At 44.6% G+C, this 8,993-nt stretch overlaps 1 pseudogene; it reads left to right on the top strand.

Annotated features, from left to right (window-relative positions):
- The window catches only part of LOC127928763 (elongator complex protein 4-like), a 45,306-nt pseudogene that overhangs the window by 1,474 nt on the left and 34,839 nt on the right, over nucleotides 1–8,993 (top strand).

The raw sequence follows: 8,993 nt of genomic DNA, 5'->3' as shown, positions 1-8,993 counted from the left end.
ATTGGTAGCGACTGAGCAATCCCAGCTCTGATTGGGTTGATGTAATTCAAAACATCAGCATTCGTCACCACGGGGAAAAAGCATGGCGGCCCCCAAGATGAGCGTGGTAAACCCACCGCGGACCGTTTACCGTGCAATACCACCAGTTTTCAGAAGAAATCACGAAGCAAACTAGTTTCAATACCTGGCACAAGACCTTCGATTCAAAACGGGCAACTTATTGTTTCGACTGGTGTCACATCTCTCGACTACGTGATTGGTCAGTCTGCCACGAATGTGTCCGCGAGTTTTGCTTTTTCTGATTGATTAAACTAACAATAATAATTGTTTTAATTTAGTTAGTTTTAAAGGAATGTTGTCACTATTCAATTGCATGTCTTCAACCACTGAGTCGCATGAAGGTAGCCGGCTAGCTTCACGTTATTTACTATAACATTCATGTAACGTCAACAATAATTCGTGTGCCCCATTTGAAACAACCGGCACACCTTCACGCCATAGTAATGGTTGTCAGCTGGCTCTGGAGTATTCGTCAGTCATGGTACTGGGCACTCGTAACTTGTTTGCAGGTTTTTGTTCCAGTCAACACTTATTCAACAATGAGCTTGATTAGCTAGAGCTGGATCAAAAGCCTGCTCTCCCTGTGGGACCACAGAGCAAGCAGTATTTTTTTTTTTTTTTATTTTTAAGGCCTACATATGAAACAGTTAACAGGCCCATGTAAGGACAAAATGTAAAATATGCTAATATTAGTTCTCTATATTTGACAAAACATATTTTAACAATCAGTCCTCCTCCAAAGAACATTCTATGGATGAAATGTTGTGAAAATCCACCCAAATCATGGTCCCCCTGCTTTCTTGAGGAATCACCTTGCATGTCAGGTCTATGCTACACGTGGTTATCTGTAAATTATATGGTGTTGTCAAAATCGACCTATTTGTAATATTTTTAATTCTTGAAATAGGTGGTGGTTTAGCAGTTGGAACCCTTCTACTCATAGGTAAGTCTAATTCTACATTTTCCATTGTACATTTAGACCATTTATGAATAGAGGTACGTACTGTACCTTGTCCAAGATGTACTAGCTTAGGTAACCTACTCCTTTTAATATCCAAGAACCTTATGTTCAGACATATACTGACAGCCAAAACAGACAAATACTCTATCTAAACGGGAATCGATTCTCACTTGCGATACGGTTCTATAAGGCATTCTAGACGTCCCTCCGTTACACACTGGTGATTGGAGATGCTAGATAGCTCATTTGAACAGGTGTTTGCCTCTCTCTTCCGTAAACAAGCCGAACATGAACATTTTTAATCAAAGTTAAAAAGGTGTATAGTAATTTAATATTTCTCAATTATATTAAAGTAAGTTCCAAAAGTTTCAAAACATTGTAAAGTTCCAAGAGTCCAAGCTAAGAGTATTAATGTGTAGACAGAGCGTCGGGGCTGTTATACACATTGGCCGCGCCGTCGTCAATGTTTCGAATGAGAAACCCAGGGATTATTGCAGTCACTATCTCACCTGAAAGTACCGAGACTGGTGTAAGGCAATGCTATGGCATTAGATTGTCTTATCACTTAGATGACCTTTCACCTGTGCTTCTCACTTGCTTTAGTGGGTTTAGCAGAGGGCACTGCTTGTTTTTGACCAACAAGCAGAAAGCTGTTTTGCCTGACACCTGCCATCCAAGTCCCTTAAAACAATACACCCTTGTAGATAAGTTGTTGATAACCGGTAGATAAGTTGTGTTCCTTCGATCACCCAGAAAGCGAATGATCTGGCCCTCATTGGTTGAGGTGTGTGTAACCTAGCCTGGCAGTCAGATGTGTTTGTTCTTAGCCACACCCCATCATGTTTGGCATGACAAACAGTAGTGTAATGGAGGGTAAATACATTTTACCCCCCTTTTTGCAGAGAAAAAAACAAAAAACAGTATAGGGTGGTGTATATGGAGGTGAATATAATATTACATTTTACCCCTCCCTAGAGGTCTAAATAAAAATTTTACTGGTCTCATTCCCTAAATAATACTGGTCTATTAGGTGAATATACTGGGTGGTGTATATAATATTACTGGTCTTGGGCTCCTAGGTGTATATAATATTACTGGTCTCGGGCTCCCTAGGTGAATATAATATTACTGGTCTCGGGCTCCCTAGGTGAATATAATATCACTGGTCTCGGCTCCCTAGGTGAATATAATATCACTGGTCTCAGGCTCCCTAGGTGTATATAATATTACTGGTCTCGGGCTACATAGGTGAATATAACTATCAATGGTCTCGGGCTCCCTAGGTGAATATAATATCACTGGTCTCGGACTCCTAGGTGAATATAATATCACTGGTCTCGGGTCCTAGTGAATATAATATCACTGGTCCTCGGGCCCCAGGTGTATATAATATCACTGGTCTCGCTCCCTTGGTGAATATAATATCACTGGTCTACAAGGGCTCCTAGGTGAATATAATATCACTGGTCTCGGGCTCCTAGGTGAATATAATATCACTGGTCTCGGCTCCCTAGGTGTATATAATATTACTGGTCTCGGGATCCCTAGGTGTATATACATTACTGGTCTCGGCTCCCTAGGTGAATATAATATCACTGGTCTCAGGCTCCCTAGGTGAATATAATATGGTCAGGTGAATATAATAGCACTGGTCTCGGCTCCCTAGGTGTATACAGTTGAAGTCAGAAGTTTACATACACCTTAGCCAAATACATTTAAACTCAGTTTTTCCCCAATTCCTGACATTTAATCCAAGTACAAATGTAATGTCTTAGGTGAGTTAGGATCACCACTTTATTTTAGGAATGTGAAATGTCAGAATAATAGTAGAGTGATTTATTTAAGCTTTTATTTATTTCATCACATTCCCAGTGGGTCAGAAGTTTACATATACTCAATTAGTATTTGGTAGCATTGTCTTTAAATTTAACTTGGGTCAAACATTTCAGGTAGCCTTCCACAAGCTTCCCACAATAAGTTGGTTGAATTTTGGCCCATTCCTCCTGGCAGAGCTGGTGTAACTGAGTCAGGTTTGTAGGCTTCCTTGCTCGCACACAATTTTCAGTTCTGCCCACAAATGTTCTATAGGATTGAGGTCAGGGTTTTGTGATGGCCACTCCAATACCTTGACTTGGTTGTCCTTAAGCCATTTTTGCCACAACTTTGGAAGTATGCTTGGAGTCATTGTCCATTTGGAAGACCCATTTGTGACCATACTTTAACTTCCTGACTGATGTCTTGAGATGTTTCTTCAATATATCCACATAATTTCCCTTCCTCATGATGCCATCTATTTTGTGAAGTACACCAGTCCTCCTGCAGCAAAGCACCCGACAACATGATGCTGCCACCCCCGTGCTTCACGGTTCGGATGGTATTCTTCTGGATGGTATTCTTCTGCTTGCCTCCCCTTTCCCCTCCAAACATAACTTCATGGTCATTAGCATGGCCTTGCTGTTCTGGGATTGATTTGCACTTTTCGCACCAAAGTTATCTCTAGGAGACAGAAGCTTACCTGCGTGGTCCCATGGTGTTTTACTTTAGCCTATCAGATGAACGCCTTCAGGCATTTATAAATGGCTCCCAAGGATGACAAACTTGTGTAGTTCATTTTCTGGGTCTTTTGCTGAATTTTCCAAGCTGTTTAAGGCACAGGTACACCTCCAATTGACTCAAATGATACCATTACCTATCAGAAGCTTCTAAACTTAATTTTCTGGAATTTTCCAAGCTGTTTAAGGCACAGTCAACTTCGTGTATGTAAACTTCTGACCCACTCAAATTTTGGTACAGTGAATTATAAGTGAAATAATCTGTCTGTAAACAATTGTTGGAAAAATTGCTTGTGTCATGCACAAAGTAGATGTCCTAACCGACTTGCCAAAATTTTGTTTGTTAACAAGAAATTTGTGGAGTGGTTGAAAAACTAGGTTGGAGTTTCATTAAAACCTAAGTTTATGTAAACTTCTGACTTCAACTGTATAATATTACTTATATGAGGCTTCCATAAGCTTTGGTATGAAATAATAACAATCATGGAGATGGACTAATGAGCAGCTGGTTCCAGTCCCAGGTAAACAAACTGCCACTCTGCCGTAGAGCAAGCCACTGACCCTGACTTCATCTGGCTGTACCCCAGCTGCATTCATGGAAGCTGTGTTCAATTCAAAGCCATGTTGGTTGATTGGGATAAGAGAGTTTTCTGCTGTATGTGTTATTATTATCAACCATTTCAGGCTGTACAGTATTTTTGCTTGCTGGTGAGGTCAAGTAGCCTGGCTGGTATCTCTTGTTGTATTTGTTGAACTGCTTTGCTTTATCTTGGCCAGGACGCAATTGTAAATGAGAACTTGTTCTCAACTTGCCTACCTAGTTAAATAAAGGTGATTTTCTTTTTCTTTTTTAAAAGCTGTCATTTGTGTGTATCAACTGATATTAGCCAGATATATTGCCTTGCCCTTCAATTTAACCCCCAATCGATGTGTGAGGCAGTGATTACAGTAGGTATTATTATAGGTGTCCTGGAGGGTGGGTGGTTTGCCCCCGGTAATGTGTTGGGCAGACCTCACCACCCTCTGGAGAGCCTTGAAGTTGCGGGCGGTGCAGTTTCTGAACAAGGCGGTGATACAGCCCAACAGAATGCTTTCAACTGTGCATCTGTAAAATTTGTGAGTGTTTTAGGTGAGAAGCCAAATTTCTTTAGCCTCCTGAGGTTGAAGAGGCTCTGTTGCGCCTTCTTCACCACACTGTCTGTGGGTGGTCCATTTCAGTTTGTCAGTGATGTGTACGCCAAGGAACTTGAAGCTTCCACCTTCTCCACTGCGGTCCCGTCGATGTAGATATGGGGGTGCACCCTTTGCTGTTCCCTGAAATCCAAAATAATCTCCTTTGTTTTGTTGGTGTTGAGTGAGAGGTTGTTTTCCAGACACCACACTTCCAGAGCCCTCATCTCCTCTCGTAGGTGGTCTCGTCATCGTTGGTAATCAAGCCTACTACTGTTGTGTCATCTGCCAACTTGATGATTGATTTGGAGGCGTGCTTGGCCACGCAGTCGTGGGTGAACAGGGAGTTCAGGAAGGGGCTGAGCACACCCCTTGTGGGATCCCAGTGTTGAGGATCACCACCTGGGGGCAGCCTGTCAGGAAGTCCAGGACCCAATTGCACGGGACAGGGTTCAGACCCAGTGCCTCAAACTTAATGATGAGCTTGGTGGGTACTATGGTGTTGAATGCTGAGCGATTGCCAATAAACAATATTCTTACATAGGTATTCTTCTTGTCCAGATGGGATAGAGCAGTGTGCAGAGTGATGGTGATTGCATTGTCTGTGGATCTATTAAGCAACCCAATTGAAGTGGGTATAGGTGGCAGGTAAAGTAGAGGTGACATGATACTTGACTAGTCTCAAAGCACTTCATGATGACAGAGGTGAGTGCTACGGGCGATATTTATTAAGTTCAGTTACCTTTGCCTTCTTGGGTACAGGAACAATGGTGGGCCATCTTGAAGCATGTGGGGACAGCAGACTGGGATAGGGAGAAATTGAATATGCCTGTAAACACACCAGCCAGCTGGTATGCATGCTCTGAGGATGCATCTAGGGATGCTGTCTGGTCCGGCAGCCTTGCGAGGGTTAACACATTTAAATGTTTTACTCACGCGGCCACGGAGGAGGAGAGCCCACAGTCCTGGTAGTGGGCCGCGTCGGTGGCACTGTGTTATCCTCAAAGCGTGTCCCTGCCACATGCATCTCGTGTCTGAGCCGTTGAATTGCGACTCCACTTTATCTCTATACTGACGTTTAGCTTGTTTGATTTCCCTGCGGAGTGAATAACTACACTGTTTATATTCTGCCATATAACCAGGCACCTTGCCCTGGTTAAATGCGGTGGTTCACGTTCAGTTTCGCAAGAATGCTACCATCTGTCCACGGTTTCTGTTTAGGTAGGTTTGAATAGTCACCGTGGGTACTACATCTCCTATAAACTTCCTTATGAACTCAGTCACCGTATCCGTGCTCTGCGTCTGGCTACCCTGGAACATATCAGAGTGCATGTGATCAAAACAATCCTGAAGCGTGGCTAACCATCTCCGCCTCCCCCACCATCTCCACCCCCACCATCTCACCATCTCCATCTCCACCCCCCTCCCCACCATCTCCACCCTCCCCCCTCAACATCTCCACCCCCTCCCCCACCATCTCCACCCCCCTCCCCCACCATCTCCACCCCCCTCCCCACCATCTCCCCCCTCCCCCACCATCTCCACCCCACCATCTCCACCATTTCACCTTCAGCTACATGAGACAGGGCCGATTCCATCTCCATGTTAAAAAAGCCCAAATCCTAGAGGTCCACTTCCTTTACAATCCCACGTCAAAATGGAGGCAAAAAAAAGAGCCAAAAAGAAAGCCTGTTAAGACAAAAGTAATTCCCTCTGACTGTTCAGAGAGTGACTGATCTGTCGTGGGGTCCTGTGGTCACAACCCACCAAGAGGTGACTCTACTGCTTCCAACCTTCCACCCGCCCCGTCCTCCCCACTCTCTCTCCCCTCTTTTTCTCAACCCCCTCCTCCTCAGCAGCCTAATGACTCCCTCAGGTTGTATTTGGAAGGGCTCCCATAGAAAGGCAGGGCACAATGGGCCTCATCTGGAGAGAGGGCCCATCTGGGAGGCTTTGGGCCCTGCTGAAAGCCACAAGGTCCTGATGACCTAGAAAGCCATCAATAAGAGGACAGGAGCCCCACAGACGATAATTGAAGAGGCAGGAATTTCCTGGGCCATCCCGGAGCTGTCCCATCATGGGTGAGGAATGAGGAGACAGGCCAGGAATGTCGGGAGGGGAAGTACATTCCCCAGGTGTTCCTGGATGGCTCTGCGTTATTCTCAGGCTGTCGGATGTGATGTCAGCTGTATGGCTGTCACCTTTAACTGTCACTGTCCTTTGTGTGTGTGCGTACTGTCTGCCATTGTGTGTAGAGGCTAGAGACTGCTTTACAAAATGGTGGTTTGTGGCTGTGACAAGAAGCAGCAGTGGCATGCTGGGTAGTGGTATGTGGGGTTGTAGAATTAGAGTGGGCCTACATTGTGGTTGGGTGGTGGGTGCTTTTTTGCAGTCTGAGGTAGCCATCTGTGGTAGAATGTGTCCCTCACTCACTAGCTACTAGTCCTCACTGTCACTCAGGACTTCAATACAGATGTAAATTAGACAGAATGCAAAGCTCTTCCAGAGTGTTGGCCTCTTGTCCTGAAGCTGCAAACACAGCTCTGGAGTTCCACTAGAATTAGGACTGGTGTCTCACTGTTGTGTTGTGTTTGACATTTAGACTGCACGTCTTTTTGGATGTAAATGTCACCTGATGCCTTTTCTACTCACCTAAACCAGCGTTCACTTCTGAATTGAATAGTGTTCATATGAATTACACCAACAAACACAAGGCCGTTTGAAAAGCCATCATCACCATCATAATCCTGAGAGAACAACAGTGAATTAAAGTGAGCTGGGTGTCAAGAAATTGTCTACCATTGAAATGAGTTGACTTTGACTCACACATCAACAAAATAAACACACAATGGTAATTTCATTTGTGAAGAAACACTCCCGACTCTGAATGCAGGTTGAGTTCCACATCCCTGTGTCATTTAGCTGACAGGGCTCATACCTCCATGAGAATCCCAGAATCCCTCCACACAGGATGTCCTATCCCTCTTCAAGATGGTGGAGGAGATGATGTGGCCTCACCCCTTTCTGTGAGGAGGCTGTCGTCTCATATGATTGGGAGCTCTGGTTCAGGAGATGACACCTGTGTCCCTGTGTCGTGTCCATTCTCCCACCTCCCTCACTAAGAGTGACTGGTCATTACATCCATTCCAGACAGGTAGTGTGACAGATCCCCATCTGTTGTGTTGTGATTAGAGCTCATCCAGGTGTAAGGTGTTGCGTTGGGAAACACTGTGGCTTTATGTGAACAGCGTCTTTTACTGTCAATGTAGATAGACATTTAAACTTCATCACCTCTATGCTGTGTACATGTGTTTATAATGGCATTTGTTTCTTCCCTTTTTGAGACTAAAGTGGCAGGGATCTGTGTCAATGATGCTGTTCTCTGTGTAGGTAGGAGGACACTATGACAGTGGAACCTAACGTTATGTGTGTTGTTTCTCAGAGGAGGACCGACATGACAGCTACTCTCGTATGCTGCTCAAGTACTTCCTGGCAGAGGGGGTGGTGTGTGGACATGAACTCTACGTGGCGTCTGCTCTGACCACCCCAATGACATCCTACAGGTGTGTGTGTGTGTGTGTGTGTGTGTGTGTGTGTGTGTGTGTGTGTGTGTGTGTGTGTGTGTGTGTGTGTGTGTGTGTGTGTGTGTGTGTGTGTGTGTGTGTGTGTGTGTGTGTGTGTGTGTGTGCATTCATGTCCCACTGGGTGGACAGACTTGAGGGAAGTAGTGTGTGTTGGGGATGTTTCCGGATACATCACTCTGAGTGGGAGCAGAGCTCCTAAAGCTGTTTCCCACTCGGCACCACAGGAGGAGGGAACTCCCATACTGATTGATAGTGGGGGTCACAGCTTAACCCCTCTTTTTATATCAAAGGGTTAGAGGAGGAGTAAGAGAGGAGGGAGGCCTCTGGTCTGGCATAATCAAATCATATTGGTCCCCAATTCAATCAGTTGCAGAAAAGGAAAATTGCCGGGCCAGGAACTGTACGGCAGTTTCTTTATTCTGCGATTGATTGAACTGCGTCCTCAGAAAGATGGTGCCAATGGAAGTTCCAGCCCAACTTTGCTATATAGTAACTTTTATTGTGTTTATCTTGACTTTTTTGTACAGACAGTTCATACTATTATCACATATGACCACCAAGTACTTCTGGACATCAGATCGACAGTTACTAACCTTGATTTCGACTTCAAATATGACTTCAACTCCGACTCAGCTGTTCCACTGATCATACATCCCTGTTAATTTG

The sequence above is a fragment of the Oncorhynchus keta genome, unplaced genomic scaffold (assembly GCF_023373465.1).
Source record: "Oncorhynchus keta strain PuntledgeMale-10-30-2019 unplaced genomic scaffold, Oket_V2 Un_scaffold_3710_pilon_pilon, whole genome shotgun sequence".
Taxonomy (NCBI): domain Eukaryota; kingdom Metazoa; phylum Chordata; class Actinopteri; order Salmoniformes; family Salmonidae; genus Oncorhynchus; species Oncorhynchus keta.
Note: the sequence above shows the minus strand (reverse complement) of the source record. Positions and strands in the feature narration are given on the sequence as shown.